Source organism: Sylvia atricapilla, chromosome 1 (genome assembly GCF_009819655.1).
Source record: "Sylvia atricapilla isolate bSylAtr1 chromosome 1, bSylAtr1.pri, whole genome shotgun sequence".
NCBI classification, from domain to species: domain Eukaryota; kingdom Metazoa; phylum Chordata; class Aves; order Passeriformes; family Sylviidae; genus Sylvia; species Sylvia atricapilla.
In genome coordinates this window covers 149,147,973-149,155,665 of record NC_089140.1, presented here as the reverse complement: position 1 = coordinate 149,155,665, position 7,693 = coordinate 149,147,973, and the positions used below count along the sequence as shown (strand labels likewise).

Sequence of the window (7,693 nt, the reverse complement as noted above, 5' to 3'; positions counted from 1 at the left end):
AGAATCCTAAACAAGAATAAAGGATCAATTTTTAATTAAGCAACTGAAGAGTTCAAGAAAATTACAATGCTCTTTTATTCCATTTTTGTTCCAGCTGTCAAAGCAGCACAGGATGAACAAATTAGAGGAATGAGAGAAATCTTTCTATGTCCTGGCTGACTTAAATTTATGAGGTCACTGTTTCAGTGGCTCCCAACTAATGATTTCATGTGGACAGCAGGGACTCTATGCAGCCATTGTAAAATGAACTCACACAGGTCAGCAGCATCTCGCCTATAACTTAGGATAACTCTTTTTTAGCAAGAGGGAAGCGTAATGCAGGAGGATTTTCTCTGAAATAGGATAGAGGACAGGAATACTCACCCCTGAGCTGGAGAGGGGCTTTTTCCAAGGGCATGTACTAAGAGGAACAAGGGGGATTGGCTTCTAACTGACTAAGAAATGTGTAAGTAGCACAGATAAACAGAGACTGGAAAATAAAGAAAACATTGTAAGGATCAATATTCATATGTATTCCAAATCATTCACTAAGTGTGAGGCTGATCAGCAATGACCACTAATTCCAACAGAAAACAGTCTCTCTCTACTTAATGTATTTGGGTCTGTGTTTGAAAACATATTTTCAGAAACGCATTCTCTTGTATCTAAAATGTCATTTGCAGTGTCCAAAAGAATTGCAGAAAGGAGATCTTTCATTATGCTGTTCGCTCAGATGTTGGAAAAATGTGAGAAAAAAAGAGACAAGTTTTCTCAGATGTCATCATTATAATCTTTTAGCTGATGGGCATTCAGAATATTAGCTAAAATTATCATATATAGAGAAAGCTTAACATGGGCTTAAAAATAAAGCAGAAGTGTTCTGCACCAGTCATCCCTGCCCTCCATGTTCACTGGATGGATGTCCCGGGGGCCCAGTGGAGATGGGAGGATTGGATCCACACACTCACAGCTGACTGCTGTACGTGTGCTGAAATTTGCATTAAGTACAAGAACCCCTTTGATCAAAACATCGCACACATTTTACACATCAAGGGGCTCTAGGAAAAGTGTAAGCTTCCAGAGCAGCTGGAGGGATTTGGGGAGGGATTTTACAGAGAACAGAGTATGATGCAACTGTCACAATTCCTGCAAAAAACTGACTTGATGTTTTAATGACAAAGAACCAGGACTACATAAGGACAAAATGCATTAAAAAAAGAGATTTTTTGACAGCAGTTGGATCCGGGGTTGGCTCAGAACTGAATGAGCTGAAAGGCTGTGTCTTTACTGGGAAAGCCACTAAGTGCAATCCTGGAATGTAAGCCCTGGGGCTCTAATCCTGGCTGTCCCAGGAGCGTGCTCCACTGACTGGGTACAGTCCTGAACACTCTCCTTCCCTCCGAACCTTCCTGGGCACCACAGCTCAGGGCAGCAAAATTATAGAAAATAGCAGAATATGAGTCAAAGAATTCACATGTTTCTAAATATCCTTAAGACCTCCATTCCTTTGTGTGTCTGGGTCTCAAGAGAATGCAATTTTAAAACACAGGGTTTGATTTGGCTCAGCACTGAATTTGCCTGAGGTTTGGTTGAGAGAGAAAAAAAAAAAAACCCAAGAAGTTAACTTCAGTCTTGGAAGCCAAAATAAAATGCAAAGATAAGATTCTGTGATGGGAAGTTTGGCCCTTCAGGATAGATCATGAATTTTACTTCCCTTGCACCAGGGCTCCACCTGAGAGGGTCCTGACTTCATTCCTTTTTTGGAACCAGTCTCACTAAGCCAATGTGGGATCTTTCCTTTCTTTCTAGAAATCAAAGCTACCAGTCAGGGGAGGGATTTTGTTTGATTTTCTAGAAAGATAAATGAACTCCTGAGTCCCACGACTGCACCTGGTCATGCTGCAGGGTGAGGTAAGTGTTGTACAGTACTACTGGGGCAGTGATGCTGCAAACCCACATCAGAAAATGCAGACTCAGTACTGGGAGTGTTCCCTTCATGCCATGTTTAGTTTCAGCCAGTTAAATCCAGAACAGAAATTGTCTTGTTTTTGTTTTGTTTTGTTTCCCACTGGGAAATCTAGGAGGTTATTACCCTGCCTCTAATTAACACATTAACATTTGCTTTGGAGGTCTTAGTTAATAACAGCAACTCATCAAGTGGGTCCCCCAGCTGCTGATTTGTTTTTTTCACACCAGATTTTTTTACCTGAAATTTCCTTCCTGATCCTGTGTGGGTTTGCCAGTTTCCCTTGGAGCTTTTCTTAAGATTTTCTTTGTGTTTTATTTTGTTTAATAAATTAGAAAAACATCCACTGGCGACTTTCCATTCAGCTTCTACTTCAGGCACTGCCCAGAAACGCTGATATAATGCTTTATCTTTTTTTTTTTTTAATCTAAAAAGAAGTAGAGATGTGTAAACATTCCCATTTTGGTGCCTTAAATGGTATTTACTATGTACTTTTCCTTCACCAATGCCAGAGTACTATGTAGACTCCTTACATATGCAGTTGACTTCTTCATCTGAGGTTGATTGAGGTGATTTTAAAAGAAAATAAATCCTCTTACAATGAAGGATGTTACTGTGTATTATGTGAAATATTTAGCATCTTGCCATTGTCTTTTTTTTTTTTTTTTCCCCCCAAATCCCTATTTCATCAGCACAGCTTGAAACAGCCCTACGGTTCAGAGCTACCTGCTCATTCTGGTTCCTTTAATGAATATTTACCATCCTGCAGAAAAGTGGAGGATGCCTGGCTGCAGCTGTGCTCCCAAACACCGGAAAGAACTCATTCTCTTCAGAGCCATTACCCCCAGCTCTGTCACTTAATAGAAGGAAAGACAATACATGCTACACTATAATGAAATTTCCTACCTTTTTGTTTATACCAGGTTTACTAAGCCCTGTAAATTAAATGAGGTAATGGCATGGACTGCTCAAATAATATAGTAGTATTAAACTAAATGTCTTCCCTCCGTATTAATCATTTCATAATAAATTATAGGGGACAGTTGTATGTTCAACCTCTGTGTAGACAGAGCGGGCAAGAAAATAATTTTACATTTCTATGCAAGTTCTAAAGAATCAGAAGAAAACAAGGATCTTAGAAGACAAAGGAGTAAGTCACAACTTATAAAAGTTTGGCTGAGTAAAAGATTTGGGCTAATTAGGAGGGCTCTCTCTCTCTTAATTGAGAAAAATAGGGGCTATCAGTGATTCATTGGATTCTCAATAGGATGGATGGATGGATGGATGGATGGATGGATGGATGGATGGATGGAAGGAAGGACTGATGGACAGGTGGATGGACGGACAGACGGATGGATGGATGGATGGATGGATGGATGGATGGATGGATGGATGGATGGATGGATGGATGGAAGGAAGGACTGATGGACAGATGGATGGATGGATGGATGGGGGGGGCTACTGGAAGTGCCTTTCTCATAGGCAATTAGTTTGGATGAGGCCCTAAAGCTGGAGGGGAAAAAATGGCAGAGATTTGTATGTGGGTGCCTTGTAGTGCTAATAGAAACCGTGACTATCACTCTGCTCGTGCCTCACGAGTTTCTGCTGAGATTATCGGATTGGATAAAGGAGAAACTTATCACTGGACATTACCACAGCTCCCCTCTCCCAGCTGAGAGCTCAAATCATCAGCTTTTATGGACCTTTCTTTACATTTGACTAAAATCTGGATTCTGTAACACAAGAGAGATCCCTCACATTTTTATCAGTCAGTACGTTGCTGAAGGCTTCAGCTTTGACAAGCAATCTTCTGATGAAGGAAAGGAACAAGAAACCAACAAAAAAATGTCACCAGGACCTAAAACAGAAAGTTCAGGATTTGCTACAAACCATCAGTTTGATAGATTATTTTGGACTTGCCTTCCTCCCATTAGAACCAATGGGAAAACTCCCAGGAACTTCAGACAACATCCTTCTTTTTCTATACAAAAAAAGTGAAACTATTAGAAGATAGAACAGAATGTAAGAATCAGATTCACAGCTCTACGACTGCTCTGGTTTTCTTCTCTCTCCTCCATAAGTCACCTAAATAACTCCTGAATAGTTTTTCCACCTGTAAATTGGAGAGACTTGGTACACTGATGTTCAGAGAATCTGCAGATTCTCTGCATAAAGTTCTAAAAATACAAGAACAATAACTATTTATTAAAGTAAGGACATTTGAAAAAATGCCTAAATGAAGAATGCTTATTAAACCTTTATATGAAACCAATTGAACATACAGTGCATGACAGAAAACAGGGATGGCTGCTGTCCTGAATGCACAGGATACAGCCCTGGAGAGGAGCTGTTTGGTTTAAGACCTGTTCATCCAGTGAATTATTTGTGTTTTTGGCAACTCAAATACTGTTTCAGCTTTCCAGTGTGAAAAATGGAGATAACTATCTTCTTCACAAGTTTGCTCAGAGGCTACAGCACTCTGACATCTTTGGGTGAAAGCAGAAACAGAGGAGGAAATGATCAGTAATTGGGATCAAATGCTGGCAAGGGTCATTTAGTGCAATTCCCTGCTGTTGGTAACAACTGTATCATAAAAATTTATGAAGCTCCATTTTCCCTTTCATTTTCTCTTTCCAGTATTTATACCACCCATCTCTGTATATTAATCACACATCTCTGTATATTAAACACACGCTCCTATTTCACTCAGTCATTTCCTTCCATTTTTATCATTCCAGTTCTCAGGAGTATTTCCTGTGTGTTACCATGAACATCATCTTTATTGATGTCTCCCAACTTTCTGGTATCAGTAATTTTAATTAGCACATTTCTACCTTTTCTGGCAAGAGCATCAATAGTGATCCCAAGACCAATAATTGCAAAATAACTGAAATCATTCTTCCCTCCCTCCTTCCTTCTCTCATTTCTGCATAGTGATCCAGCTTCAGTACAGGATACAGTATTTGGTATCCTGCCTGCAGGATATCCCAACAGCCTGCTGGTTATGTCCCAGCATTTCTGCAGAAGATAGCTTGGAATACTGGACTGCTGTTTAAAAAAAAGTTTCTAGGAATCATTTTTATATGGTGCTCAGTGCATTTGTATCATGCTCAGAGCTTATCTAATGGATTGACTCCTGGAGGAGCTTGGGACATTTCAAGTGGGATTCACCTGAAAAACTGCATTTACATTCTAGGTCCCTACTTATTCCTTGAGTTTCCTTATGGTACCTGGTAAACTGATAAATGTAGGTAAGTTTAAGAGTGGGACTTGTCTTACCCTGAAGTAAACTGCCCAGATTTTATCAGTGAAATTCACATTCCAAATGCCATTGATTATACTGAGCAGTTCTCTATCAATCCTCATTAGATGCAGTCCAGGAGCTGGACTCAATGGCCCTTGTGAGTCTCATCCAATGCAGGATATTCTGATTCTGTGCCCCTGCCTCCAGTTTCCAGACACATGGTAACTTCCAGAGGTGCAAATCTGGGATCTGCTCAAGCTCCAGCTGCCTGGGGCAGGCAGGAGAGCAAAAACTGAGTTCAGCTGCCACAAGAGATAAGGGACAGGTGAATAGAGACATTTTAAATGGTTCTTCCCCAGAATCACAGAATCATTAAGGTTGGAAAAGACCTCCAAAATCATCAGGCCCAACCTTTGTACGAACAGAACCATGTCAACTGAACCACAGCACTGAGTGCCACGCTCAGTCATTTCTTGAACACCTCCAGGGATGGTGACTCCACCACCTCCCTGGGCAGTCTCTTCCAATGCTTGACAGCCCTTCCCATGAAAAAAATTATTCCTGATGTCCAACATGACCCTCTCTTGGTGCAGCTTGAGGCCATTTCCTCTTGTCCTGTCACTGGTTGTCTGGGAGAAGAGACTAACTCCCATTTTTCATTTGGAATGTCCAGCTCTGGGCTCAGTACAAGACATGGAGCTCCTAGAGTGGGTTCAGCAGAGATAATGAAGGGACATCTCTCTTTTATGAGGAAAAGCTGAGGGAGCTGGGGCTGATCAGCCTTGAGAAGATATGACCAAAAGGGGACCTCCTCCCTGTCAGTGTCTGCAGGGAGGGCTCAGAGCAGGGAGCAGGCTCTGCTGGCTGTGCCCAGCAATGGGACAAGAGGAACAGGCAGGAACTGATGCCCAGGAAGTTCCACCATTGCCCAGAGTGGGTGGGGAGTCTCTTTCACTGGAGATATTCCAGCACTGTCCGGACACACTCCTGTGCCTGTGCTCTGGGATGGCCCTGCTGGAGCAGGGAGGTGGCACCAGATGACCCCCCTGTGGTGCCTGCCAGCCTCTCCCATTCCATGATCCGGTGATTTCAGACTTTTGTTATTAAATATACACAATGACTGATGGGCACTCAAACACTGCAATCATTTCAAAGTAAATTCCAAATATTTCCTTGAAAGAGAGTATCACAGAGTCACATAACCACGGACTGGGTAAGGTTGGAAGGACCACAGTGGGTCACAGAACACAGAATATTCTGAGTTGGAAGGAACCCGCAAGGATGACCGAGTTCAACTTGTGATGGCCCACACGGGGACCGAAGCCACAACCTCGGCGTTAGGAGCACCAGGCTCTGCCCAGAGCAGGGTCATCCCAGAGCACAGGCACAGGATCCGGATACCTCCACGGAGGGAGACTCCACAACTGGAGTATCTCTGTTAGAACAAGAGAAGTATCTCTGTTAGAACTGTGCCAGCCGGTGCTACTGAGCGAGCACAAGGGGTTAAACTTCGCCTCTCCCCGAGCAAATTCGCCAGATCCCGCCAGGATCTGCGCTGCCTCGGGGCCGGAATGACACAGGCAGGGAGGCAGGGAAAGCCCTTGAGGCGGGCGTGGGGCCGGGACGCGCCTTGCCCACCTGCCCCGCCTCGCTCCCTGAGGGGCGGCACCGTGACCCCCCTCGGCCATGTTGGGGGGGGCAGCGGCGCATCCCATGGTGCAGCGCGCCGGGAGGGCGGGGAGAGAGGGACGGAGGGAGGGAGCGGAGGAGGAGGGAGGCGGCACTGCCCGCGCAGACCCTCCGGAGCCTTTTCCTCCTCTTCGTCCTCCTCCTCCTCCTCCGCCGCGGCTTCTCCTCTTCGCCGCGGCGCCGGAGGCGGCCGTGCCCGCAGCGCGGTGAGTGCCGGCGGCGAGCGCTGCCCGGGGAGGGGGCGGGCGAAGCGGCCCCGGTTTACATCACGGGGAGGGGGCGTAGGGGGGCAGCGGCGTCTCCTTCCGTGTCCCCCGCCCCAGCCCCCGGCTCGGGGAGCGGCGGCGGCTCCGCAGGGAAGGGAAGATCGGGAAGATCGTCCCCGGTGCCGCCCGTTCCTGTGTCCCCGGGGAGGGGCTGCGGACACCGGGGCGCGGGAGACACCGGGCGGTGGGCTGGGGGTCTCTCCGGGCAGAGCCGCTTCCCTCTCCGGGAGAGCGGGATGGGAAGGGGATGGAAGAGGAGGAGGCTGCGGGGAGAGGTCATCGGGTGCCCCGCCTGCCCTGTCCCCCAGCCCGGGGGATCCGGCCGCCCCCTGCGCGCTGCCCGCCCCGCAGCCCCGGCCGGTCCCACCGGATGTGTCGGGCGGCGGCGAGGTGGAGCGGGACGGTCCGTAAAGTAAACAAAGGGAAAGGGAAGGGAGGAGGAGGAGGTGTCCCCTCGCTGCCGGAGCCGGACTGCCTGCCTTTGCCCCTTCCCCTCCTCAGGCGAGCGCGTAAATTGGCGGCTGCCTCTTGCAGCCGGAGCGGGAGCGC

General features: G+C 46.4%; 1 protein-coding gene across 2 annotated transcripts in view; it reads left to right on the top strand.

Moving 5' to 3' along the window:
* Nucleotides 1–6,948: 6,948 nt before the first annotated feature.
* Nucleotides 6,949–7,693, top strand: part of PTK2 (protein tyrosine kinase 2) — a 192,065-nt gene continuing 191,320 nt past the window's right edge. For both annotated transcript variants that reach the window (XM_066336667.1, XM_066336659.1), the window contains exon 1: nt 6,949–7,084. The gene's annotated coding sequence lies outside the window, so the exon portion shown is untranslated. The remainder of the gene's footprint in view (nt 7,085–7,693) is intronic.